General features: G+C 38.9%; 1 long non-coding RNA gene across 1 annotated transcript in view; it reads left to right on the top strand.

Moving 5' to 3' along the window:
- The first annotated feature begins 236 nt into the window (after positions 1-236).
- Positions 237-27,294, top strand: part of LOC131483986 (uncharacterized) — a 40,353-nt gene continuing 13,295 nt past the window's right edge. The window contains exons 1-3 of the long non-coding RNA XR_009247973.1: positions 237-548; positions 14,166-14,306; positions 15,257-15,302. This is a non-coding gene — a long non-coding RNA (uncharacterized LOC131483986). The remainder of the gene's footprint in view (positions 549-14,165; positions 14,307-15,256; positions 15,303-27,294) is intronic.

The following is a 27,294-nucleotide window of genomic DNA, read 5'->3' as shown; positions in this document are numbered from 1 at the left end:
CTTGCACTTTAAAATGTTGTGCTTTTTTTATTTTAGTTGGGAATCTATTTATATTCTTGTTAATGGGAAGATATTAGGGACTTTTGTTACAAATGCACCAGTGCTGTGTGTTAAGGGCTGGAAGCAGGGGCAGGGAGATAAAGGGAAGATGAGAAACAGAAAACACGGACAAAAAGAGCCAAGAATTATAAGATGGCTGATAATGTTACAGAAAGTTCAAAAAATAAGGAAAATAATAGATGGATAAGTAAATAACGACATAGGTTCTATTGTTCTATTGAGCATTTTGATTATGTAGCTTTTTAAGTTACTTATGTTAGCCTAAAAATGATAAGGAACTACAGTTCATATGCATTTTTTTCTATACCCAGATAAACCATATTCACGAGAATTCTGATTGGCCATGGATATATCTGGTCCTAGAACAAGAGGAAGTCTTGTTAAGCATTCCCCAGAGAGAAGAGGTCTTTCCAGGGCTACTAATGCTCTCTCCTGCAGGGTAAAGTGCCTTCTCAACTGGATGCCCACGCGATGACATTGCTTCCCTGGTGAGTTTCCCCTCTATGACAGCTCGCAACTCCTGAGAACTGCTTTGTTACAAGACTGTCATGCTTCCCCCCAATTTTCACAGTTGTGGGGGCATTTCTTAAAATCATGTTATCCCTGAAAGCCGACCAAGCAATCTGTGGGAGAGAAGGGCAAAGGGAGGTAGGCATGCCTTTTCCCTCCCTTGAATTTCTCTACACTTGTCTGGGACTTTTCCAAAACTACCCCATGGTGGCAGTTCGCCCTAAAGTTTTACTTTTGTGTATTGCTGCCATCCAAATTATATTTATATTTTTATAGTCAGTTCCCTGTGCTAGGCATGGCTGATATTTTTCAGGACAGCGTGTATTTGAAATTGGACAAATTAAATGTTTGGCCAAGTTATGCTCCATGGATACACCACTCCCATGAAACGCACCTGGAACAAAAGAAATATTTGGACATATAATTTTAATAAATGCTGCATACTATCTATCCCTCTTGGTTAGCTGCAATGCACATTAGTATATCAAAGCTCTGAGAAGTCCTGTAGAAACGATCCATTTCACTGCATTTAACCCAGTTCCCAATGAACTTAACATCCCTTTTTGGAGTAGCACCTGTGTATGTGCTATATAATTGGTTTGGAGAGGTATACCATTCAGCAAAGAACAGCTGAGGTACTCCAGACATGAAAAGAACTAACAGTTAATGAAATAGGACCAAGATCAAACAGGGATGATAAGAAGTATGATCAATCCATTTTCTTTTTTTTTTTTTTAATGTTTATTTATTTTTGAGAGACAGAGCACGAGCTGGGAAGGGGCAGAGAGAGAGGAAAACACAGAATCTGAAGTAGGCCCCAGGTTCCAAGCTGTCAGCACAGAGCCCGACACAGGGCTCGAACTCATGAACCATGAGATCATGACATGAGCCGAAGTCCAATGCTTAACCAACTGAGCCACCCAGGCACCTCTGATGATTCCATTTTCTAATCCCACTTAATAGCCTGCTCCCTATCTATTCAGAGTTGGCCAACAGAAGTTGATATCCCTAGCATTGTTGCCTAGAAACACTGGCACAAAATTAGCAACCAAAATTAAACTTAAATATGCTTTTGAACTGTCTGCCTGTGTAAGCCGAAACACCACTAGAATTTGCTTCAATTACTTAACCCTTAGATCAGCCAGTAGAATTTATTATATCATCATTTTTAACACCCAAATTACTATTCATATTTTTAAAGCCGGTGATGAAAGATGTTTCTGAAGCTGTGAGGTTGATTCGTCACACAGTGTATCCCAAATTGACCTTCATCTTAGGGTTCATACTCCATGCTTCAGTTTCTTCAAAGAACACAATTATAAAAGTGCAACCCCCAAATCAATGAGATGACATATTAGTTAAAAACATTCAAGTCTTTCTGACAAGGGAGACTCTTCTGGCAGCTGTTTTCTAAGTAGTACGGAGAAATTATCATAATAGTTATACCTTCCATACACCACACCCCCAGCAAGTTGGAGAGGTTGCCACAAACGTAGATACATTTAGTCCTGCACTACAGTTGAAGACCTGACCATGCAATGACTTTATACACTGTGAGACTGAATTTTCTTTCTTTTTACAAGCTACCTTGCCAAGTGAAATTGGACAATTTATCACACAATTGCCTGCAGCAAATTTAGTATATGCAAGTGATTAGTTTGTCTCTTCCCCAAGCAGCTTTGATGCAGTTGGGTAAGAGTGGCAGCAGAAACAGAAGGTCACTTATAACACACATTCTCTAGGGAACCACTAATGGGCTATTGACCCTTTCCCACATCAGGTCGATGTGTCATATTTGATTCTGGTTCCTTGAGATATAATTTCCAAGTGGTGATGGTTCAAAGTCCACACAAGATGGGTTGTCATATCAAGTTTTAAGCATGGCATTATTCACGCCCACGAAAGGCAGGTGCCAGCTGATTGGATTGGAGATAATTTTACCATTTCCATCTAGCCCAAGGCAAAGCAAAAATACACTATTGACAACATTGGCTAAGTTTAAATAACCACGTATGAATTATATTTTCATTCTTGGGTTACCTGGGTGGCTCAGTCAGTTGAGCATCCAACTCTTGCTTTCAGCTCAGGTCATGATCTCACAGTTCATGGGTTCAAGCCCCATGTCAGACTCTGTGCTAATAGTGAAGAGCCTGCTTGGGATTCTCTCTCTCTCCCTCTCTCTCTGCCCCTCCCCTGCTCATGTTTTCTCTCTCTCAAAACATATAAATAAACTAAAAAAGAATCACTCTTGTACTTAACATCTTTCCCCCCCTCTCCCTTTAGCCTATTTCCATGAGGTTTGGGAAAGCAAGTCAACATTTTTGGTAAGGTGTGTCACTGGTCTATTATTTATTTCTAACGTTTATTTATTATTTATAGACAGAGACAGAGCATGAGCATGGGAGGGACAGAGAGAGAGGAAGACACAAAATCCGAAGCAGGCTCCAGGCTCTGAGCTGTCAGCACAGAGCCCTACATGGAGCTCGAACTCACAAACCGCGAGATCATGACCTGAGCTGAAGTCTGATGCTTAACTGACTGAGCCCCCCAGGGGCCCCACTGGTCTATTATTTAAAGAAAATTTAATGAGTCCCTTTTTTTTGGCAACTAATGGATTTTATTGCACTGCCATGAAAAAAAAATTTTCTGTGAAGGATTTAAAACTATTTCAGATAAAATATTAGGTTCAGTCAACAATCCCTAATGTAAGAGAATTGGTGCAGACAATCAGAAAGGTCAAATGGACAAGTGAGCCTTACTTTTTAAATTTGAAATGTGACTCTTTTTTTAATCCAGAATAGAATTACCTCTGTGCATTCCAAGATCACATATTAAAGTTGATAGGTGTTTGAACAGCATAGTCAAGCCAACACGTTATCTATGTACGTCGTTTTTCTCCAACCGTAGAGAAGAGACCAAAGAACACTCAGAGGTGGGAGGAAGCCAGCATGGTGATGAAATGCTTTTCTTAGCTCAACGGCACGTTGGCAACTAAAGAACTGTTGTTGGGGAAGAGTGGGGGCTTTTTGAGGTGGAATAGTAGAGGTGGGTGAAAAGAAAGAGCTGGAGAACTACAGACGACAACACAGTGGGTGGAAGGAAGGTCCTGTCCGTCCAAAAAGGGTGCAGTTTTTCCTTGATCCCCACCCTGTGCTGCGTGTGGAAGCAGATTTCTCTCCCGCTCACCTTGTATATCTTACAGCCTAGACTCCGGACGCACAGGCAGGAGGGTGTGGACGTGGGAAAACAGCAACAGGAGGTGGAAATTGAAAGTTTCCTTGAATTTTCAAGACCTCAGGCCCCGCTAGTAGATTTAGAAAGCAGGTATATAACAAGCTTTCAATTTCTGGTGGCAGTAAACTTAGTTTGAAATCATCGATTTAGAAAGAGGGAGGTTTGAGCTCTCTAAGACCCACTAAATTACTGAGCCAGGCCAATTTATGATCTTCCGTGTGTTGCTGCAAAGAAAATTTTCCCTGCAGGTAAACTGTCTATCTGGAGCCAGAGTTATTAGAAGCAATTTTATGAGTGGGATCATTAATTATGACCTATGAAATTTTAATAAGTACCTTCTTCGGATCTTCTGTAGGAGCTGAGATCAAAGTGGCTCCAAACCATTGACACAAACTTGGTCATCAGGAAGTCTGGCAAGCTTGCAAGGATTTGGGATCTCTATGCATTCTTCTATTTTCTTTGCTGAGGTTTTGTTAAAGGCATATGTACATACATATGGATGTGCGCACACGCACACATGCGCGTGCACACACACACAAAACCCACATACACATGCATATATTGCAGCTTCAACAGATTTTTATTTACTTAATCCTGGTGGTCATAAGTGACTTCATTCTTAAAATGTATTTGTATTTCTTAAGTACTACTTTTCTTTTTTAACTATAACTAAGAGAATCTATGGTGTGGTTGGAACATAAATGAACGTGAAGTAACGTACATTTATCCCCGGTCTGTCATATAACAGAAATATTCCCTTGGGCAACTGACTTAACTGAACTGGGCTTCTGTGTCTTACTCGTGTGAACCACTCGTGTGGCATGAGAGCTAATGGGAAAACAGTGCTACATGTTTATTAATATGTTTGTCTTTCAAATCTAAAATTCAATGGATACATGTTTCTCTAGATTCCAGTAAAATGAGGGCAATAACAGTACCTGCTTTAACCTTCACCTGCTGTGAAGACAGAAAGAAGATAATCCTTGTAAGGCACCTCAAGGGGTATCTAGCACACAGCACACATCCCACGGGTGTTCATTCTTCTCTTATTATCTTTATTATCTCTGCTACATGGGAGGGAACAAAGGCATTTTAAAGAATATCTGGTTCAAAAAAAGCTCTGAAAAGTGGAATAACTGAAATTAAAGATCCATCATCTGGGGAATTGGGTGTTCCTAAAGCTGTTTAGTGACTGATATATGCTGTAGGTGTTATAAGTGTGTAATATCTTCCTCCCATTTCTCCAAGATTAATATTTTTTGTTGCACACATGGATAATGAAAACCCTCAATTAAAGAGTAAGGAGAGGGAAGGAAAAGAAAGAAAAGAGAAAAGAACAGAGAAGAGAAGAGAAAAGAAAAAAGAAAAGAAAAGGAAAGAAAGGAAAGGAAAGGAAAGGAAAGGGAAAGGAAAGGGAAGGAAAGGAAAGGAAAGAAAAGAAAAAAGAAGAGAAGAGAAGAGAAGAGAAGAGAAGAGAAGAAAAGAAAAGAAAAGAAAAGAAAAGAAAAGAAAAGAAAAGAAAAGAAAAGAAAAGAAAAGAAAAGAAAAGAAAAGAGGTGCTCCTGGATGCTTCTCTTAGAGCCCTACTAAAATTGACTATACGATATAAGGTCTTAGTAGAGAAATCAAACTCATGGGACTCACCTGGCTAGTTCTCTATGAGACAAGGCTGGTCAGATCAACAGTCCAACAGATCACTTTCTTCTATATATGATAGAAGTAAGCAGAAATGATTTTGCTGTTTACGTCATTCCTGAGTCTAGCTTAGAAAATTGTACATTTCCTGCTATGTATCTGGAAAAAGTTTTATATGCTGAACTTTTGCTAAAGTTACAAATTACTATCAAAACCAGTTGGCTGTCTGGTTAAAATTATTTTAGTTTTTGGGGCGCCTGGGTGGCGCAGTCGGTTAAGCGTCCGACTTCAGCCAGGTCACAATCTCGCGGTCCGTGAGTTCGAGCCCCGCGTCAGGCTCTGGGCTGATGGCTCGGAGCCTGGAGCCTGTTTCCGATTCTGTGTCTCCCTCTCTCTCTGCCCCTCCCCCGTTCATGCTCTGTCTCTCTCTGTCCCAAAAATAAATAAAAAATGTTGAAAAAAATAAAAAAAATAAAAAATAAAAAAAAAATTATTTTAGTTTTTTAATGAATAGCTTACCGGTCAAAGCATTATTTTGTAATTAGCTCTCATGCCTCAGCAGTATGTCCAATGGATGACTAGTATATCCTGTTAGGCTGGGCTTTCCTTGGCAGACTAGCTCAAATTCTAGCTGTACCCGTGCCATCATGTTCAATCCTGTCTTCTCTAGACCCTTCTGCTGGCATTGTCAATGACCTCCATCTGCAGGATAGAGTCCCTTGAGTTCCACAGTCATCCTGATCTGGTCAGAAGGTCAGCGCCAGTCTTCAGCCCACAATGGCAAGGTAGGGGTCCTGCTGACCTAAACCTCATCTCTGTTATTCCTTCCCTGCTTCCCTCACCCTTGGCCTAGACTGCAGACTGGATTTCTGCCTTAATTTCCCTCCAATCCTCCAGTTGCAGCTGGAACTGGAACTCTGTTCTATTCCCTGAGCTGCATGGATGAATCTCGTATCCCAGCCAGGAACTGAGCTGATGCTGAGCGGACACAGCAGCCACCTGGCAGCCTTTGGTACCAGCTGCTCCTTGATGGCACGTGCCTTATCCAGGTATTCATGTCTGGACTTAACCCAACTCCGGACCAGGCTCAAGAATGCCACCCCATTTGCAAGAATCCGTCTCTAGAACTGGTTTCATTTCTCCAAATTCTTTTCTTACCTGGCCCAGGCTCTTCCTCACCACCAGGGCTACTGACACCTCTGTAGGCTCTTGAGTCAGATAAGTAAGGTTATTACATCTGTCAGCCATTCCTCCTTCTCCACACTACCTTAATTACCGCCAGCAGGGATTAGGATGGCACTAACTTGAGCTCTCTTTCCTTTCTGCAATGCTAACATAACAGTTTTCAAGAACTCACTCTGGTACCCTTCTCACCCTCCACGCCTACTTCTGTTTGTGAGCACAGTCACTCTGTGGGTCTACCAAGGGTCATTGTCACTCCTGATCATGTTCTTATGACCCTGTCCCATACCCCTCACGGCCTCTTGGAAATGCACTCCAGGGAAGATGGCAAGTAAAGTAGGTTGTAAGTTGTGGCATTTCAGTGATTTCTTGGATAAATTGAATCAATGAATATTCCAGGGATGATATTTTATAGCTGTCTCTATTTTCACGTAAAGGAAGGGTCTTTGGCTTGCTTACTTTGCAGGCTATTGAGTGGACCAAATGAGATTAAGTACATGAAACCACTTGTCAACTCTCAAGTGCCATGCAGATGCAGTTACTCAATATAGTTGAGCTATATCCATTCGTTACTAATTTTAGTTTCCAATATGGTATTGGATTTATTTATTCTGCTTATGTAGTAGGTACAAATTTTTCAGAAGGTAGACGTCCATAAAAAGAGATTGTTACTTTCTAAAACTCAATCTAATCTCTGCTTTGAACCTCATTCCCCCAGGTAACAGAGTACTTAATTTTTGTCAAACACTGCTAAATTGGTGTTTTCTGACCATTTCAAGATTTCCCCAGGCTCCATTTATGTTCTGGGAAACATCACAGCTGGGCTACAGGGAAAGAAGTAGGAGACAGACTCCTGGTTTTCAGCTGACATCACCCTTGTTTCAGCACCCCCTGCTGATGCCCGAGTTCCCATCAGCCTCCAGCGCCCCTTGCCTTCTCTGCTTCCAGTCCACAGTCCTTCTCTCAGGCACTCGTTCCTCTTTTGGAGTCAGAGAAGCATTTGGATTCCCTCACTCAGCACTGCTAGAGATTGGAGAAACTGACCCGGTATGCTGAAAACCACCACATCGCTCTTTCCACCACCCTAGTGCTCCACAAGATGGAAGCAAACAGGCTAAATCTTTGCTTTTCTGACTTGCCTCCATCTCCACAGACAAAAGAAATTTTTAGCAAGAGTAACATGAGCTTACAGAAAACTCACCCAGCATTCTTCCCAAATCTATTGTTTGGCTAAGCGAAACTTCAGCTCTCGTATTCCAATGCTCAAGCTTTTGAGCCTAAAATTCCTTCCTCAACCAATAGCTTCTATTAAAACTTACAAAACTCTATCTGAAGAGTTTATGCTTTCTTGTTCCTTTTCTCAAAGCAGTTTTCTCCAGATGCTGCCTGTAAGGAGGGAACAAGTCCTAAGGTAAAAAAAAAAAAAGTTCTATAGTTCTATATCTGGACTGTATGGGGATGACATAGGGATATATATTTTCAAAACTCATTGAACTCTTTACTTAACATACGTGCATTTTCTTACATGTAAATTATACTCAATCAGGTTGATTAAAAATATTTAAATACATGTGTGCACACATACATACACACTCACACATAGGACAATATTGAAACATTTCCCCCATTACACTGATCTGTTTTGCCTTCTTTCCTAATAAGCACATTCTAACTATATTGTGGAGATTAAAATATGCCTTTTTAAATTTGAAGATTTTTTTCCTTATGACATTCCTTTAGTTCTTAATCTTTCTTACTTTAGCATGCATCAAACTTACTCTCCTTATTCCTTATTTTTCCTTTCTATAATTTTGACTTTATTGGCTTATGCCAGCTACTTTCTTTCTGCTCTGTATATGAATGAAATACATGTTGTTGTAGTTTGTTCCATAGACATTTGTGCTGAGCTAGGTGAGTGAGGGCATACTCCAGGAACAACTCAGATATTCTTAACGATTAAGATCCTTAGACTGAAGAGGCACCTGGGTGGCTCAGTCTGTTAAGCTTCTGACTTTGGCTCAGGTCATGATCTCACAGCTTGTGAGTTCAAGCTCCCCATCAGGCTCTAGGCTGACAGCTCATAGCCTGGAGTCTGCTTCAGATCCTATCTCTGACTCCCTCTGCCCCTGTCCCACTCACACATTCTCTCTCTCTCTCTCTCTCTCTCTCTCTCTCAAATATAAATAAACTTAAAAAAAAAAAAAAGATTCTTGGGCTGAAGATGCCTAACCCTGAACAGGCATCAGACATTTTCTATAGCATGACTGTTCTTTGCATTGATGCCTTTTTTTCCCCAATAAAAATTTATTAATAACCCACATTTTTGCAAGAGTCATTAATGAGATGTTAATTTTTTTTTATTCCCCAAATGACTTGACTGCTAAGAACATGAAACATTAAAACAGTCTGCCTATATTTCTGGTTTGTCGTAAAAGTGCTGAACACCTATGTGTGTTCATGATTGAAATGATGGATTCTTAGATTGTACTTTTTTTAAAACATTCCTAAGACATTTTTATTTGAGTATTTATAAAATGGCACAAATGGCACAGTCTCATAAACCATCTGTTTACCACCTATCGGGACTCAAGCCCAAGATAGGCCTCTTCTTTCCAGCACTTTTTTTCCAATAAATAATTTGTCATGATGGTCTTGTTCTGTCTGAGGGGCACTTTGTTTAAGTCAATTCAATGCTCCTCCATTACTCTACATAACACAGTAAGAGGCATCGAGTTGGTTGAATATCTGTAAAGATCAAGACTACAAGATTTCTTGTGATCATTTGTATGCACTCAGTCATTTAGCAGGTTGATTTCAAAGACAATGGTAAAGAATCAATCCCAGACTCAATTCAAAACTATGGTAATGTGCTGCTTTGGGCTTCTTTTTTATGATACAAAAAAATACTGCCTTTAGGAGTATACACACCTCCAAAGAATCGATGTCCTTGTGCAAATATGATGCTACTCTTTGCATTCCTGTATGGCTGGAGGCCTTTCTGCACCATGCATTAATGGACTTAGTTCTTTTGTTGACTGTTTCCATTGGTTTTTACAACCCAAACTTTGGGTGTCCTTTACGAAAGTACCTTTCTTTTTTTACACAGCATTTGCATCAAGACTGCTCTTTCCATTGCTCTGATCGTCCAGCCATCTCTTGTGCTGCTACAGTAATTACAATAAGCAGCTTTTCAGTTTTCTCCCATTCGTCATCATGAATATTAAATTTCCTATAACTATTCCTTTTCCAGAAAATACGCTGCTTTTTTTGTCAGACACTCAAAAGAGTTATTACCGTTACGAGGTCATTATTGATTTCTAAAGCGATCAGAAGGAATTTCCCCGTTTTATTGAAAAATAATTGACCTATACCACAACATACATTTAAGGCATACAGCGTGATGGTTTGATTTACATATATTGTGAAATGATTCCTATAACAGGATCAGCTAATATCCAACATCTCCTATAGATACAATATAAAGAAAAGAAAGTAGAAGAGAAAAAAAATTCTCCACCTACTCTATTTTTTAATTCTACAATTTTAAGTTGGGTAAAATTGTACCAATATGTCATCACAAAAAAGTGTTTTTCCCTTTCACATATAATTTTGTGAGTTCTCAATGCATCGATATTATGTAGATTATAGCATAGATATTTATTTAAATAAATTAATCATTGAAAAGTCATTATATATCTTTGTCTTTGTTTCTAGTTCTTTTGCAATAACACTGATGCCAGTGAATGTCAGTCATTCTCTAGGGAGTTTGAGAGGATCCAGGGATCTGTAGGTAATTGATAACATCAGAAAATGTGAGTACATAAATTGTACACCAAATTTGACTTTAAAAATGGTGACAACGTGTAAAACTGATATCATTAGCACTAAAGTCATTTATTTATTTTTTAAGTTTTTAAGTTTATTTATTTACTTTGAGAGAGAGTATGAGCACATGAATGGGGGAGGGGCAGAGAGAGAGGGAGCAAGAGAATCCCAAGCAGACTCCACGCTATCAGAGCAGAGCCCAACTCAGGGCTCGACTCACAAACCATGAGATCATGCCCTGAGCCAAAATTAAGAGTCAGATGCTTAACCAACTGAGCCACCCAGGCATCCCACCAAAATCTTTTATTAAATAGCCAATTGAGCATGACATCTGGCTTTTATCCTCCAAGAGAAATTTTTGCCAATAAGCAACTGTTCACTTGATTACCTTCGGCAATCACAAGTCCCTGGTGATTACAGAGGAGTGTCTGAATTTGATGAATTACATTTGGACTTCCAGCATTATATGTCATTGGCACATGCAATATTAGTGGCTTTCTTTTGCCACTTTCAAGTCTAAATTACTTTTATAAAGAATCAAATGATTTCTATTGAACTTGATATATCACCTGGAAAAAGTTACTCTCAAAATACAATTTGCTGTTTTATACCATTATGGATAGTGATGTGTATAATTGCTACTACCATATTATATTGAGGTCCTAGGTCAATCAGAATTAACTAATTCAACAGCATCCCATAATCAGTATTTCATTCCCTTATTATATATAATTTTGTGAAAATGAGGGAAAGCACAAAACCCAGCTGGCATTGAGACATAGGGGTTGGTGGGTGGTAGTATGAGGGTCAACAGAGTCACAGCCAAATTCCATTTCTCCACATAGAGTAAAACTTTATCTCTATGATAACCACATTATGATTTTGAAAACTCTTGAATTATTTTCTATGTAGCTTTAAAATATTCTCAAGCCAAGGTTAAAACAATAATAGGCTTAATTGGTAGGTTCACCTTATAATTAATCTAAATATTCCACATTCCAGAGAACCAAATTTTATGATTGGTTTTCACTTCATATTAGTAAAGATACAGATTGGAACAAAAAGAGTCATCATATCACAGAACATAATTCTCCCTCTTCTATAATGGTTTAGATGCCCATCTCCTTAGAAAAACTTAAGTTAATTATATTTCTTGGCAGGATGGACCCTAAAGATTGCTTCCGGTCTTAAATTCTCAAGATTATTGATGAAGAATTAAAAAAAAAATTAACGTTTATTTCGTTAACGTTTAACGAAACGTAAACGTTTAAATTAACGTTTAACAAAAAGAGATAGAGCATGAGTGGGGGGAGGAGTAGAGACAAAGGGAGACACAGAATCCAAAGCAGGCCCCAGGCTCTGAGCTGTCAGCACAGAGCCGGATGTGGGGCTTGAACTCACAGACTACGAGATCATGACCTGAGCTGAAGTCAGGTGCTTAACCAACTAATCCACCCAGGAGCCCCTGAAATTTTTTTTTAATTCCAATTCATTTCAATAAATTTCAAATCATACATTATAAACAAAAGAGTGCTTTGCTATATTCAAATATATACAGAATATTTGATGTGGTTTCCATTATGGAATCCATTATCCTGGTTGAATATTAAAATTTATCTCCTCTACATGGGATTTGTATTCATTCTAACATCCTTCATTCTTTGGAGATTGATAGAAATCTTCTGAGGCTTTTTTTCAGGTAGATATTTTTAAGGTAAAAAAGGAAAAAGACTTCAAATATAGCTTTGGCTTGAAATAAAAACCTTACGGTTTTCATAGTCAAACAAACTTCAAAAATGGAAGTCCTAGAAGAAAGAAGATTTGAAATTTGGCCAGTTGGTTTAACTGTGAGATCACAACGTTACTTTTAAGGCTCACTGAAACACTGGGTCATTCTGTGGTACTCCCAAAGAAAGGAAAAGAGAAATTGATTGGTTTATGCATGGCCAATGCACTCCCAAATAGTTCATTGCAAAGTGATGCATATTGAAAAAGACAGTTTAAAGTTCCCACACACAAATGGGTCTGATGGGCTCTGAATTAGCTGGCACCTTTTTCGAAAAAGATCTGGGCGTCATTATGAACAGCTCAATTAAGATGTCTGCTCAATGGGCTACATTGGGCCAAAAAAAGCAAATAGACTGCTGGATGAATTAATAAAGGGAGAGATAATGTGAAAATATTATAATGGCCTTGCATAAACCTTGATGAGTGGGGGTAGTTTCAGTGCCTCCTGCCTAAATTTAGATGAGTAAATCAGCTTCTCCCATCATGGATCACTTGACTCATTTCCAGAGGAACTCTCTGGGTACAGTTTTCCTGACTCTGGGAGTCAGTAGGCAGGTGCCTGTAACATCAGAAACATCATTCTTACCACATCTGTTTGGCTGCTGATGCCTTTGGATGGGGTCTCCTCACCTTTTTTCTTCTGACTCAGCATAGGCAAACTTCCTGCCTGTTTACAGGGTGCCATGAAAGTTGGGAAGAGGAAATGTGATGGTACACGGAAGTCTAACATCCCAGGAGCAACATATTAATAAACACTTCACGGATTTATAACCTTGTCTTAGAAATGGGTTCAAAAAGTTTTTGGATGCTCGAGAGGCTTCCCCAAATTTGATAAAACATCCCACTGCAAGCTATAATAATCCCATTTCACCTAAGCCATACCTCTCCTTTCCAATGGTCCATGCCTCAGAATAGGGAAGACAAATAGATCTGCATAATTAGGATCCTCAAGTCATTTCCTCTGTGAGAAAATTCACCTTTCTTTGAAAAAGCTACAAGAATTTAAAAGAAGACAAAATCAATCTCATGTCCATTTAGGTTTCTTACTCCAATCCTCTCCAATGGTCATACACATTTATGATGACTATATTATTTGTGTGTATGTGTGTGTGTGTGTGTGTGTTGTGTGCATGAGTATGTGTGTATTCTTAGTTTTATTAATGACTCTTCTCAGCAGCTCAGTTAAGAAATGAATTTCTATAGGAAATGTTGAAAACAGATACACAGCAGTTGCCCCCAGTTATCAAATGAGCTGGAAACAAATTCTCCCATCAGGTTATGTACAGAGCTTGAAACATTTTTAATCAAAACCATTTAGCCCCTGAAATAAAAAATATATATATAGCAAACTAACATCTCTTATGATCCTAAAACAATCCTGAAAATCTTAAAGCCTGAAAACAACAAAGTCCTAGAAAAGTTAGATAATCTAACTGGGTCATTTGAACTTCTTTTTGGCCTCCAAGGAGAGATTAGTACCAGTCTCTAAACTTTCACACTAATGCTCAATCCACTAGACCAGTACTGTTACAGGTACCGTTTGTTACAGGTACAGAAATGGAGAATAAAAGCATAAAAACTTTTATAACAATTTGGCATCACCATGACAACCAAGAACATGATTTTGTATTTTAGCAAAATGTCAGTCTGTGATAGTTTGAGAATTAAAAACAAACAGATAAATAAACTGTCCTCCACCATGGATACTTTAAAGGCTGGAGTACTCGACTATGTTAAATCATAGCCACTGAAGGAGTAATTTAGCATTTCAGTCAGGATCTCTGCACTTTCAGGTTTAGCCTCTGAAGCTCCACGTAAGAGAGAAAATAAGCAAATCGACATGAAATCAAAACACATCCACATGGGAACGCTGAGACTCACCTTCCACACTTTGACATATTAATATGTTTCAGCTTCCTATTTCCCTCTAGTGGCTCTTGGTTCAGAAAATTGAGGAGGGCCTGAGAGACTGAACACAAGCAAAAAGCAAGATCAACTAAGTGCCGTTGCCTTCCTTTTAAGTTGGTGAATAAAAACCTTGAATTCTTTTTGGTATTCTTGTTTGATTTGAGGTTAGTTTCTGATTTTTTTTACTTGTGAATTACCTGCCTTATTTGAGTATCATCAGTAGTGTCGTTTAAAAGACTGTAGTGTAATATATTTGCATATTGGTTTCTTAAGATTTACAATCATAACCATCAGGTTCACAAACAGGGGAAAAAGGGTAGAGTATCCTAGAGATCTAAGAAATAAAATAATGATTCTTTTGTTGATAGTTTATAATTCTCTCTTTGAAGGAGGGACATGCTGCTGGTTATTCCTATCAGATATCAAAGAGTTAATAGCCACTTTTTGGAGAAATGTTGACCAACGTGAATGCAGAGTTGGGTCTAAGTGTGATCCTTCAGAGCATATTGATAAAGGAAATGCAGAACAGCATTGATTTCACTGCTGCCAAAGTGCCCAGGCTTCGATCTACGACCATATTGACCCCATTCCCAGAACAAAATGTAACAAAATTTACACAATAGCAGCATCAAATAGCCTCAGTTACGCTGTCTAGGATGATCACGGAGAAGTCGGTTTTCAAGTTGTATCAATATTTTTGTTGAAAATGCTGTGGTTCCTGTTGAAATTGGGAGAATAGTACAGATGCATTTGATAAACAGCTTTTATTTTCTCTTGGGTAACAATGCCACACATATCCTCCCAGTACAGTTAGAGTAAAAAGATTTTAAGAGTTCCCGTTGGGGGAGGGGGGAGATAATGATGTTGAAACCCATTATAATTCTTAAATTAATACTATATATTTCACATGTTGATATTTAGTGACCTGGAAAGATGTTTATTAAATGTTAATAAGAGACAGGTTGTATAATGTGATTCTATTTTGCTACCATATATGTATTGGGGAAAACAATCCAAAAGATATATACTTCAGAAATTTAATCATGGTGTTATCTGAGTGATAGTATTATTATTGTTTCTTTTTCTTTATGCTTGTCTGTGTTTTCTCATATAGGTTTCCCCCCAGTATCTGAAAGTACAGCGTTCCTATGAAACCTTTGGTAAGCCAAAATGTCATAAAGCAAAGAAGCAATTGCCTTTATACGGCAAAGTTTTTGAGCATCCTCATACCCCAAAAATAACCTCTCTTAGACTTTCCTGATACCTTAGGACACATCTTGCTAGCAGATCCACATAATAAATTGAGAAAAAGCACAGATGCTCACAGACACAGCTCAGAGCTCTTGATTCTGAGATGCTGAGATACCGAGTGTAGTTCCCAAGGAAGGAGCTCGGCAGGTCTGCTTTCTGCTGCCTGGGGAGGGCACTTCCTCTATGACAGCTCACTGGAAAACAAACCCTGAATGCTTTTAAAATTTTTTTGTGTGTGTGTCTTTTTTGTAAAAAAAAAAAAAAAAAAAAAAGCGAAAATCCTCTTTGGGTTTCTCATGATTAGCGAAAACAGGTACTAAAGAAGTTTTTTCAAAAAGCAAAGTTGTATAAAGGGAAGTTTTGAAAAGTGAGTGATACCTGTATTTTTATCATAGGCATGAACTTCCCATTTTCCTTTTGAAAAAAAGAAAGAAAAGGAAATACTTTCATCCACTTTGGGGGTGGAAGAATGATCTACATAATCTGCTCTTACCATTTCTCCAAGTAGAAGCTCATCCCAAATACTCAAAATTATGTTAAGGTGTTATAATGACGGTACCCTCCGCACCCCCCCCCCCCCCGCCAAAATGGGAAACTTGCTTCCTTTCCTTTCCCAGGTCACCGAAACTTTGCAAATATCAGCAGAAGCAAGTATAGGATTCAGTAATTAAATTACTGGAAGAATATAAAATAAACAAAAATATATGTGTAAAAGTGTATAGAATTGTCTCAAAGTAAGTAGAAATCTCTATTCTTGAATGCATATAAAAATGGAAAATCTGGAGAGCTGGAGGAGTGTTTTCAGTCAACTAAGTAGCAGAGTTACAAGTTTTAGAAACTGAAAGACCTGGGTGTGATTTATGGCACCATCACTTATGAACAGGTTTCTTAACAGCTCAGTCTGTTGTCTCTTCTGTAAAATGAGGATAGTAATAACCACCTCATAGAGATTTTAAATAACTATATCAGAATCTGTGCTGGAAGTTTAGCACATTGCCTTACGCATGTTGAGCCTTCAGTAAATCATCTCCATAAAAAAATTATTATTATTAGAAGAAAGTTTACATCTTATCCCCTCCAGATTCTCCCATGACCAGCACTATGCTCATCCCTCTGTCCCTTCCTTGGTCTTCCTCCCACGTCGGACCATATAACAAGTTCTATCTCTGCACCATAGCATTTGTACAGAGAGGGAAAGCCATTTCTCCCCCTCTACCAACATTTCCTTTGGGGAAAATTGAAGGCAATAAATTCCACATCCATTATAAGCAAATGTCACTGGGCCCAGTATACTCAGAGGAAAGAAAGAGAGTACAATATCAGAATTTTTGAAACATTAAATCTAATAGCCATGTTGATTGGGAATAGTGGAGTGATTTGTATGATCTGCTCTAAACATTCCTGAAAAGCAAAATCTCCTCCAAAAATCAGAGGAAGTAATAAAAAGACCACTGGACAAAGCAAGCAAGAGCACTGTGAATTTTACTTAAACTGGTTTGGTCATGCATAGCTCTTAGATGCTTTTGGTAGGCAAGAGGAGCCCTCAAAGAAATCTGAGGTGGGTGAGGATTCCATTGCTGCACCAGCACACACAGCTTTACTGAGGAAACCCACCCCAAGCCCAATTCTGCTGCACATACAGACATATGTCAAATAAGCATTGATTAGCAAGTAAGCCTCAGTGTACCTCAGGCAATCTGTTCTGTGACCTCGGTATGCCTTCAGGCAATCGTGAGGTGTGACCGTGTTCTTGAAGCAGGTGCCCATTACTCTTATAGTTGGTATCAGGTGAGCAGCAGTCCTAAACCAGCACCTCAGGGCCACTTGGGGAATCATATCTTGTACCTGAAGATCTTAGCTACAGTCATTGTTGGAGTCTTTTTTTTTCTTTTTTTAAACTTTTTAATGTTTATTTATATTTGAGAGAGAGAGAGAGTGGCAGAGTGGCAGAGAGAGAGGGAGACACAGAATCTGAAGCAGGCTCCAGGCTCCGAGCTGTCATCACAGAGCCCAATGTGGGGCTCGAACCCACACACTGTGAGATCATGACCTGAGCTGAAGTCGGGCGCTTAACCAACTGAGCCACCCAGGTGCCCCTTTTGTTGGATTCTTAATCCATGTTCGTGCAAGAGGAACAGAGCAGGGGAAGGATATCTTGTAAATATTTTAGCCATTTTGCATGTTTTTCCTACTTCACGATGAGAACCCATTTCTGACGTTAAACATAGTAAATAACAAGCCATTAATTTCATTTAGAGCAACTCATTCTTGACATTCACTATGTTAATTAATATCACCCCAAGTGTCAGTTGGAATATGGGTCATTTTTACACACTTTAAGGTAGCCGTCTCCCGAGTGTGGCCCACCTGATAAAATGTTAGCCACCATCTTTGGAGAATGGATTATTGATCAAAGCAACTCCCCATTCCTGGAATTAAACATTAAACTGGTTGGTACATACATAATACTCCACTCTTTCTATACTGAAGTATTAGCATATTGAATTAAAGGCATGGTAACAAAATAAAACCTAATGCATTTGAATTAATTAGAAATGAGTAGCTCTTGAGCACCTATATGTATGAAGTTTGCTAGATACTGGGGGAGAATAAAAAGGATAAGCAAGGAACTTTGGTGTCTAGCCATTTATAACACCATCGTCAACAACTTTGACTCATTAATCTAGAGATAAATATCATTGAATTGCTCATCAGTTGTCTCCAGTCTCCTCTTAAATAGTCTTTTTGTCTGGATTCATTTTCTAGGATCTGATTTGTCATTTGGCCAGAATTCTCACTTTCCCAAGATACCAATAGATAAAGCCTATTTGTAAATTTATTGTTTGGTTGATATCACTTTACCTGTTCCCTAGAAAAAGAGATCAGCTGTGTTTCATCTCAATCCAAGGAGCCTATAGGAACTGAGACCTGTCCTTAAAAAAAAAAAAAATACTGCTGGTATGTTCCGCCCCAGCCAAGATCAATTTTCTGGTTGCAATGGGCTAAAAAAAAACCTCAGTGTACTAGCAGAACAATGACTTGCGTTGTATCTTTTTCTTGGTGTGAAGACTTACGAGTTTTGTGTGCATCTACTGCTCTCCTTGTTCTTATTACTTGTGGACATTTAAAAATTATAAAGCAAGAGTAAACACAATGTAGCCTCTTCATTTCACACATCGTTAGCATGTGTGTTAGGCTATCAGACTCTTAGCTACAACTATCTACTATTCGGTGACCACCTACCTTTTTAAAATTTTTATCTTAGAGAAAAAAGAGGAGGGGAAAGAGGCAGAGAAAGAGAGAGAGAGAGAGCATGGACCCAGACACGGGGCTCTATCCCACAACCCTGGGATCATGATCTGAGCTGAAATCAAGAGTTGACAACCAACTGAGCCACCCAGGCGCCCCACTTACTATGATCTAGACATTTGCTAAGTACTGTACAGGCGTGTCATTTGACCTCCACACCCTTTGTGGAGGCTTTTATTATCCCTATTTTATAGGTAAGATACTGAGATATAGGAAGACGATACCAGGTGCCAAAGTTACACAGCTAGTGGGCAATGGAAGTGGACTTTAACTCAGCTCTCTGTCTCCAGCCAGCACCCTAACTACCTTATGCTACCCTGTAACCAGTCCTTTCTCCATACTGCACTAGGCCATACACAGTCCTCTTAACTATTTACAACTTAGGGCAACCTCAAGCCAGAAACCTTTTCTTATCCTCAGCTCCAGGTTTATGACTTAGTAAACCATGAGTGAATAAGGTGATACTTTCTGAAAACATTGCTTTTAAAACAGGATTCTTTTCCTGCTTTTATTTTCATGATCATGTCAATAATCTTCCCCGTGAAAAGTCCAGTTTCTTTGAGTCATCAAATAAACAAAAACTTAACATTGCCAACCCCAACAGGCAATACCGCTTGCAGAGGAGGCATCTCTGTGGCCCCCTTCACAGCGGTCTCTGCAGAGGGTCCCGACACCCCTTGCAGAGATGCCAAAGCCCGAGCACTGTTACTTGTCCTTAATTGCTTCAATAGGAGAGGCAACCACGATGAGAAAGAAAGGGTATATTTGCAGAGAAATAGAGCAATGGAGAAAGTTTCCAAAGTTTGGGGGGTTTTGTTTTGTTGCTTGAGAACTCTAAATATTTAAAGTATATCATGACTTTTTGGATTAAGTGCAGAACACACATCTTGCAACTCAGGGCCAACTCCAGGCAAAAACAGAAACTAGGCAAATGTCTCCTGGTACTCTCAAAATCTTTCTCTTGACTTCCATTCTACCCAGTTCTCCCTTTTCTAAAGCTCAAGTAATCCTCCCTATTTTTAAATTTAAAAAATATATTTAATTTGTTAAGTTTTGAACTTTAATTCCAGTGTAATTAACATATCGTGCTATGTTAGTGTCAGATATACAATATAGTGACTCAACAATTCTGTACGTTACTCAGCTCTCATCATGGTAAGTGTACTTTTAATCCCCTTTACCTGTCTCACCCTATTTCAAGTAGTCCCTCCCTATTAAACCTTACTCTTAAAAAGAAAGATATCAAATAGGTAATTAATAAATACTACTGTCCAGCATTAGCAAAAATATAGGGACCTAGAAATTCTCATAAAAAGTTTGGTAAAATTTTATATTGGTACATCCTTTGTGGTTATCACTTATCAACTGCCTTTAAAATGTATATACCTGTAAATTGAAGTATTCCAGGACTCTGTCTTTAAAGAGTGTTAACGCAACATTCAAAACTATAGGAATATATCACAGAATTTTTTTTAAAAAAGCAAGCTAAATGAACAAGAAGATAAAATTGGTTAAATCAAATTATAGCTCAACCTTACATACTAAGTAACCATCACAATTATATTGGAGAAACACTTAATTTCCAATAAAACCTGATAAAAACAGATTACAAGTGACCTAGAAAAGTAAAATATTATCTGCATAAAACAAAGATTAAAGAGTGTACTCTCTTTAGAATTTAAACATTAACCATGTTTAGGTAATAGGAACGCAGATGACTTATTTTGTTCTTTGTTCATCTTTAGTCTGGAGTTTTTAAAGTGAAATGCACTTCCATTATGGTAAAAAAAAAAAAAAAAGGAGGGAGGGTTCTATTTTGTTTTTTAAAATTTTAAGAAGAAAAATCTGATATCCTGAGTGTTAATGTAAGAGACTCTATTACTTTGGTCCTTATTTGTGAAATGAAGGATTTTTTTTTTTTTTTAATCTGGAAAAGGAAAGCTTCAGCATTTGGGACTGTATGCAAAAGGATTTTCCTTAATAAGACATCCTTTCAAGGACGTATACTGGCAGCTGCTCAGAGGCTCAGTGGAGCCTCACAGGAGGCTAAGACTTGCTTCAAGGGCCTCCTTGCATTTGGAAGTCCCTGTGAAGCCATTTATATCTGCAACTCCAAACCCAGGATGCTGTGGGTTTCCCAATTTGTACTCAGTGATATATGGAATAGGTTTTTCTTCCCTGTAGATGATATACTGGCGACATGAGAAGATGAAATGATAGAGGATCTTTTGAAGGAAAAGAGCAAGTCCCCTCAAAGCGTGCCGCAATTCCTTAGGCGCCGGTGACCCTGTCACACCAAATTCCCCGCCCGAACCGTGTGTGGTCCTGCACTCATGCCTTTGCTCAGGCTGGAATGTCTTTCCCACCTTCTTACCCTAGGGTAATTCTACTCCATCCAAGACCTAATCCAAACTTCTCCTCTCTTCTGGATACTACGTACTTCACAGCCCTCTCTTGTGTCCTTCACTATCTCCAGAGAGCAGAAACAGAATTATTTCTCTCTTCCATGAGCAGCTACATTACTTTTTATCATATTGCTAATATGGAATGAATCAGAAAGCATTGTGATATTGACTTGCCATTTTATTTCTCTTGGCCCCATTTTTTTTTTCTTCTAATCTACTCCAACCATCAGGGGTCTTTAGCAGGACAGGAGAAGGGAGAAAAGAGCAATGAAGCTAATATGTATTCAGTCCCTACTGTTCATCAGGTGCCGTCTATAATAGGGGCTTTCCCGTACACTGCCTTATGCTATTATCAAGTCATCTAAAATGCGTGAGGTATTATCTTTACTGTCTAATGGAGCAGGTAGGCTCTCAGAAAGGTTATGGACTTTGATCAAAGTGGCACAGCTGCTGATATGGACTGGATTGTCTCCCCCATCCGCCAAATCTGTATGTCAAAGCCCTACCCCCTAGTGTGGTGGTATTTGAAGATGGGGCCTTTGGGAGGTGATTAGGTTTAAGTGAGGTCATGAGGGTGGGGTCCTCACGATGGGATTAGTGCCCTTTTTAGAAGAGACACCAGAGAGCTCGCTCTGGCTCCTTTATGTGAGATCACCGAAAGAAGGCAGCCTTCTGCGAGGCAGGAAGAGAGCTGTCACCAGGACCGACCACATCAGCACTTCAATCTCTGATCCCAGACCTCCAGCCTCCAGAACTGTGAAAATGTAAATTTCTGTTGTTTAAGGCACCCAGTCTATAGCTTTTGTTATGGCAACCCAAGCAGACAAATATGCTGTTGAATATCAGAGCCAGCATTTAAATCCTGACTTATTTTTTCCTGTAATTCTACAGTGCCTCTCAATGTGAACTGTTTGTGGCACGCTTTTATAACTCCAATACTGAGCAGAGTGACTGGAATATAGTAGACAGAAATCCAATGGACAGATGTTGGATGTTGAATGAATGACTGAATAATTGAATGGTTATACGTAGAAAGATAAGCATTGACTGCTGAAATTTCACAATCTAGACATATACCCATTCACAGAGTTTTAGTTTGAGGCACAGTATTTCTGATTACCACAGAGCAAATCTGTACCACTATCTTGGTGGCAAAGAATTTACTGGGGTGTTCTGGATTGCGTACAGGATACTGTGGGCATTTGTTGAACTATTTTGCTAAAGAAGATGAGAAGTGACTTGGGAATCAGTCAGAAATGCTGGGAAGCTACATTTATCTTTTGAGGTCCCTGGGTGTTTTTTTTTTAAGTTTATTTATTTATTTTGAGGGGGGGGAGGGGCCAAGAGAGACAGAGACAGAGAATCCCAAGCAGACTCCACGGTGCCAGCATAGCCAACATGGGGCTCGAACTCATGACTTGAACCAATATCATGAGTCAGATCCTTAACTGACTGAGCCAGACAGGTGCCCCGAGGTTCCTGGTTTGTTTTTTTTTTTTTATTTTTTTAAATGTTTATTTATTTTTGAGAGAGATACAGAGTGAGCAGGGGAAGAGCAGAGAAAGAGGAAAACACAGAAATGGAAGCAGGCACGAGGCTCTGGGCTGTCAGCACAGAGCCCGACGTGGGGCTTGAACCCACGAACTGGGAGATCATGACCTGAGCTGAAGTTGGAGGCTTAACTGACTGAGCCACCCAGGCACCCCTACCATTCTTTATTTTTGTATGAAATGAAAACTGGGAATATTAGAAAGTTTATCATTCATTGCATTAGTGATATATTTACACACATACTGGCCTATCCCCTATCTCACAAGCAGGGAGAGGTAGTGCTAACCCTCACCTGTAAGTTGTGGGGGGTGAGCAGCAGAGAATGGATCGTTAAAGTCCTTTCCTACTTTGACATTCAGCAACTCTACTCCTATGGTTGTAACAGTCACGGTGAGAGGAGAAGGCTCTCTTCTCCCTACCATTTGTAGCATAATTCTACCCCATCTTCAAAACTCAATTCAAATATTTCCTTTTTCCTCAACACCATCCCACACTCCCTGAGTCATGTCCCTCAACTCTATTCCCCCAGGGAAGGGTCAGAATTAATCTCCCCTTCCATGAGCGTCCACAACACTTTGTTCATATTGCTGATAAAGAGTGGATCAGAGTGCATTATGAGAAGTGGCACCAGTCTGTTTCTCCTTGCCCTACGCTTTCATCGGTCCCCTCCATGCTGGGAAGTCCTAGGGAAACTACCAGGAGGATACTCATCGTGAGTTTAACCACCCCAAGGCAGCAAATGAATGGTTCTCAGTCTGCTTTCTTAAACTGGAAAAGCACACAGTAGAATTTATCTCATGTTTTAAAAATAAAAATTGCCACAGTTTATGGTTTGTAAAGAATATTATTTTGAACTTTACACCATTCTTGATTGTAAAACACATAACTTTCTCTTCCCTGTTTAGAGTGATAAATCACACTGATTTCTTTTGTAATCACATCAAATCTTACTTTATTTTAATAGTGATTTTGACTCTGACACATTTGTTATCATGCTAGTCGTGTAACCATTAAGGAAACACAATTTCATAATCTTCTTCATGCCATTTGTTCAATGGTTATAATATTTAAAATACGGCCCTTGAAGAACAATCCAGAAAAAAATTTCAAAGGGTCACATGAGCTTTCCTGTCAGCTTCAAAACCTGCAAACTGAGAGTTAGCAATCCTCAATTCACACTTGGTGACCAGTGTTGTTAACAAACCATTGGGTGAATGTGAAAGTGGCAAGAAAAAACCCCCAGATCTCATACATCTTTTGTTCTCTCCTTTAAAAGTTCACTACCTTTGATGACTATTCATATACTTCTATCTTGCACAAGAGTAATACTTATGCTTCCCTCCTAAAATACAAATTGCTTACATACCTCAATCTTGTTGAGTTCCATAAATGTGTCAGTGTGTGTGTGTGTGTGTGTGTACTGAAATCCTACCATATTAGCCTATATTTTTAAAAAGATATGAATGTTAAAAAAAGATATGAAAAGTAAAGTAGATATGAATCTCATAAAGAGCCATTAAGAGGCATAGCTAAAAGATTAAGGTAAATATATATTATGAGACATGGTAATAAGGTGGTCAGGCACTCTTGAAATTAAGTTGAAATGTAATATACGGAGATGAAAGGAAATTAAATATGAAGCCCTGAGATACTTATTAAGCCGTCAGTGGGAATCTGGTTGATGATGTCACAGCCAGGAGAGAAAAGACGACGCATGCAAAGTTGGACGAGATCCAGTTTGCGCTGTAGATTTATGCAGTTAATTTTGTCCCCTGACTGCATTCAGATGAGCATTTCTCCTCGACATACACCAAGAAAATTGCTGCATTATAGCTGTGTTAATGGTAATCAGCATGCTAATGAGCACCAGAAGGTCGTTACAGCAAAGAGAGGTTCAAAGATGTATAACCTAGAGGAAACAAGAACGTAATTCTTCAGGGAATGCAAGTGTCTTGTTTGTAGGTCATAGATTATTTGTTTTGGTCACTGCATTGCACAGGGAGTTTAATTTAAGCAGGAAAAAAAAATGAAGCTTTTTGAATTGTGAGAGCAGCCCAGCTTAATTAAGAAAAGTAACACCGGATAGCTTTGAATTTGTGGTAAAAATAGAATCTTTGGTAGACCTAAGACAGTACTTAATAGTGCTGTCCAACGTGGAATTCTATCTGTGGTTATGCAAAATGTGAGATTTTATTTGTATTTATTTGTAAGCTAGAAGTTGCTTCACGGCTCTCTGGCAAGGACAGGGTCAAAATATCAGGGGTGACAAAGGTAACATTCAGAAATTAAGTCACGGTATTGTGCAAACAGTGTCAGGGTCTAAACCTTCTGAGAGAATTTAGAGATATTTCATTGTTTACTTCAGTTGCACATTTTGGCTTCAAAAGGTTAAGTATTTATTGATACTGACAAGGGAGAGTATTCAATCAGGAAATACTGCTGCTATAGCTTATTAAAAAGTTCAGGGACATAAATGATGTGCTGATTTTTAGGCTAAGCTAAATTCCTCCCAGCTAAGTTCCTCCCAGGATCTTCCTCCCACCAAAGATTTAGGGAATCACAGTAGGCACCAATTCCTACACAGTATCAGTAAAACAGAATCATAATATCACTTGCTTAAATCGTTATAGAGGTTCTGTGTTTTCGTTTAATGTGTACTTTTGAATAGACTGTTTTGCTAATATGCTCTTTGGGTAGGCTTATAACCAAAGAATAATATCTTAGAAATGAACAATGGCAATAATTTGCATTTCCCCTGTTTGCTAGCACATGGAATTTGTCACAGGATTCAAATGAACGTTTTTGCCGTCCCAAAAAGGACAAATAAAATAGCTTCTGATGATAGATAGATAGATAGATAGATGCACACACATGTATAGGACTGATTATAATATAATGTAATCTACTATGCTATAATATAATAATATACCATCATACTGTACTATACTAAACCACACTAAGGGCATTTTAAAATTTCCAACCTAATGACTCTCCAAATTAGAAGTTCCTACTTTTTATGGTTACCAGTTTCTTCAAATAAGTATCTTCTTTTGTGATATCAGGTAACTACCTTTCTTCTGAATTCTCAAGGTTAAACCTCAGGGGACCCAGTCCTCAAATTTTCTCCCTGCAAAGAAAAGCATATTTTGGATTAAAACCAATGTTTTAATTGTTTGAGTCTACCTTGTCACTTCAAAAAAAAAAAAATCTGATACATATCCTCTCATAAAGGTACTATCCCATCTATACAGAATAATTAAACTGGGGAAGAATAGGCTTACATGCCAATTGGGAAAGAAAAAGAAGAAGAAAATAAGAAAAGATGAATAACAGTTGGGGAGGGAAGGGGGTGGAAGGAAGGAGAAGACAGAGAAGGAAGGGAGGAAGAGAAGGAGTGAGAGATTATGGCAGTATAGAAATACAGGATGAATAGGTAAGATACTTAATAATTTATCAGAATGGTGTTGGGAAAATGTAACTAAAAGACAAACATTTTTTTCCAACACAGAAAACCTTTCCACAAAGGTAGGAAAGAAAAAAAAAAAAACACTTTTATTACTGAATAAGCATTAAGCCACAATGTGATGAGCATCACAGGCAATCCGCTGAAAGACTGCAGAAAACAAAGTGACCCCCTTATGTGGCCAAGCAGACACAACCCATTACATACATGTTCTCAAAATAAATAGTAACTAGTCCCTCAAGTCAGAGGACTTGACAGTGGCCGTTTGTCACAAGTAGTTCATCCTAACTTCACCTGGTAGTTGGGGTGACCATCCGTGTTGGCTAAGTGGCTTTATCTAGAGAAAAAAGAAACTTCTCATATCTCTGACAGGAAGTAGTTTTGGAACTTGGAACAAGGCGACTGTGGACATTACGCACAGACGCTGGGGGTTAGGGGTGCTATCTTCCTTGATGCTTACATTTTAAATAGAGGACTCCTTAGTCCTTAAGAAAGACATTCCCTGTTCAGAAAGCTGACAAAAGTCCTATCCAGGTTTCAAAAAGGATTCTCATATATTTCAAACAGATGAGAAAGTATCTCCAATAACAAGTTTTCTAAGGAAAATGCTCTGAGAAAAAAGGGGAGGAGGGAAATCTCTTCCCTTATTTTCAACAGGAAAAATTAATCTTTTATCTTTAATAATAAAATAATAAAATAATAAATAATAAAATAATTTTAAAAATAATAAAATAAATCTCTTATCTTTCATTTGTATTATTTCTCCTTACCATGGGCACCACTCATTTTAACTACAAATCGACCCACTGGCTTCACTCTGAGGTTTGGGTGACTTGTCCTGATAGGACTGTGGGCAGGAGTCTGAACTGAAGCTGCTCACGTCCCCCAGGTCTGAGCTCTCATCGTCCGGGAGTTCGGTTGTGGGAGTCCCCTAAGCCGCTCGCTCGGTGCTTCTCCCACTTTCACGCGCATACGGCTTGGCCCTGGAATCTCCGACTCGGCTCAGGGTTCCGCCCTTCCCATGTGGTTCCAGGTGGGGCTGCAGCCACTGGCCCAAGGCCCATACCCTGAACGGCAGGCAACTCCATCCAGCTGTCCTCACAGGCATAAAACCCACCAATTACCAGACACGCGCCCTGGAGTAAATCGTTTAGCATCTTTAATTTCAGACAG

Source organism: Neofelis nebulosa, chromosome 1 (genome assembly GCF_028018385.1).
Source record: "Neofelis nebulosa isolate mNeoNeb1 chromosome 1, mNeoNeb1.pri, whole genome shotgun sequence".
Classification (NCBI taxonomy): Eukaryota; Metazoa; Chordata; class Mammalia; order Carnivora; family Felidae; genus Neofelis; species Neofelis nebulosa.
This window is presented reverse-complemented; position numbering and strand designations above follow the sequence as displayed.